This window comes from Myotis daubentonii, chromosome 13 (assembly GCF_963259705.1).
Source record: "Myotis daubentonii chromosome 13, mMyoDau2.1, whole genome shotgun sequence".
Taxonomy (NCBI): domain Eukaryota; kingdom Metazoa; phylum Chordata; class Mammalia; order Chiroptera; family Vespertilionidae; genus Myotis; species Myotis daubentonii.
In genome coordinates, this window is record NC_081852.1 from 10338268 (window position 1) to 10340458 (window position 2191).

The window sequence follows — 2191 nt, forward strand, 5'->3', positions numbered from 1 at the left end:
GCAAATTAACCGCCATCTTGTTGGCAGTTAACTGCCAATCTTAGTTGGCAGTTAATTTGCATATAGCCCTGATTAGCCAATGAAAAGGGTATCATCGTACGCCAATTACCATTTTTCTCTTTTATTAGATAGGATGGTTTAGCCCTAGCTGGTTTGGCTCAGTGGATAGAGCATCAGCCTGTGGAGTGAATGGTTCCCGGTTTGATTCTGGTCAAGGGCGCATGCTGGGGTTGCAGGGTCCATCCCCAGTGGCGGGCATGCAGGAGGCAGCGGATCAGTGATTCTCTCTCATTATTGATGTTTCTATCTCTCTCTCCCTCTCCCTTCCTCTCTGAAATCAATAAAAATATATTTTAAAAATGTTTTATATAGTACATGCTCATATCCCTTTTATATTTGAAGGCCAAATGGTCATAGCCCACACAATTTAGGTTCTTCAGCCACTCAAAGTAAGATGCTGTCACTAATCCAGCATTCAAGTAGAGATCTGGAATGACCACAGTGTTCCTCTCCAGGAAAATCTGATCAGCTTTTGGAGTTGTCGGTCCATTGGCACCTTCAACAATGATCTTGGCTTTGGTTCTGGGTGAATTGGACTTGGTCAGCTGCCTCTCACTGGCAGCAGGGATCAGCATGTCACAGTCGGCCTCAAAGATGTTCCCTTCATAAAGCGTTGGCCTTGGGGTGGCCCAGGGTAGAACTATGTTGCAATTGGAAGTCTTCCAGTTCCTTTGGGTCAGTACCATCTGGATTCCACATGCTCCCATCAGATTCACCAACACCAGTACATTTAGCACCACAGTGATGCACATATCTCAGCGTGCAGGCCCACATTGCCAAATCCCTGAACAACAAATGCTTTATCTCCAAACCCTGGTGTCATCCCTAAAATGCTCATGGAAGAAGCTTCACTGGTGAAGTTTCCAATCCCATGGAACACTCCCTGGCCAGTAGCAGAGATCCACCTGTCTATGGAATCCACCCCGACTGATGGGCTGCCAGAGAAGGCATGGGCATTAATACCATAGTGCCCAGGGGTGCTAGCGTAGGTGTCAGCACCCCAGGACATGTCCAGCTGGCCCGTGCTCATGCCTGGGGCAGGCACATCACTGCCAGGACCAATCATGCCCTTCTTTACCAGCTCCATGGTGAGCCTCCTTGTGATCGTTTCAATTCATGATCGGTAGTTCTTGGGATTGACCTTAACACCAGCTTTGGCACCCCCAAATGGCACATCAACCACTGCCCCCTTATGTCATCAGAGAAGCCAACGCTTTCACTTCCTCTACACTCACATCAGTGCTGTAACGAACACCTCCCTGGCAGGGCCCGCAGTGCTGGCTGTGCTGGGCCAGGTAGCCCTCAAGGACCTCCCTGAGCCATCACACCAGATGGGGATGGACAAGATCAGCAACTGGTTTCAGGGCTTGATGATCGCAGGATACCACCCACCCCGTTCCGCTTCTGCTCCTCGCTCTCCTGGGTCTTGAGGTCCTCCACCAGCTTGAAGAAGTTGGGGGCTTTCCCAGTCAGCCGCCACCTTGCTGTAGTGTTGGCGGAAAGGCAGGAACCTGATTCACAGATCATCGCTCCATCACTAAGCCGTGCCAGCTGGGCAAGACCTTCTTATTCTGATTCCTGGTCTTGCATTGGTGGACACACTTCCATTTATTTGAGTTTTGTTGCTGATGAACATGTAGGCAGTTTCTGAAATAGGGCTATTAAGAATAGTGCTGTTGTAAATGCTAAGAGTTTTCTTTCCATTTGCAACAACATGGATGGACCTGGAGAGCATTATGCTAAGTGAAATAAGCCAGTCAGAGAAGGTTAAGTATCACATAATCTCACTCATTTGTGGGATGTAATGAACAACATAAACTGGTGAGCAAAAATAGATTCAGAGACATGGAAGCATCGAGCAGATCGTCAGAGGGAAGACGGGAGGGTGTGTGTGTGTCGGGGAGTTGGGAGGGAAGAGATCAACCAAAGAAATTGTATGCATATAAGTATAACCCATGGACACAGACAATGGAGGGGGGTGAACGCCAGGGGTGGGGGTGGGGGCAAGTTGGTAGAGGACAACGGGGAGAAAAGGGGAGATATGTAATACTTTCAATAATAAAGAATTAAAAAAAAATAGTGCAATCAGACCATCAAACCTCAGAGGGAAGGTAGGGGAGGGTGCGGGTAA

At 48.4% G+C, this 2191-nt stretch overlaps 1 pseudogene; it reads right to left on the bottom strand.

Moving 5' to 3' along the window:
• Positions 1-353: 353 nt before the first annotated feature.
• Positions 354-1820, bottom strand: LOC132214638 (glutamate dehydrogenase 1, mitochondrial-like; annotated as a pseudogene).
• Between the last annotated feature and the right edge of the window lie 371 nt (positions 1821-2191).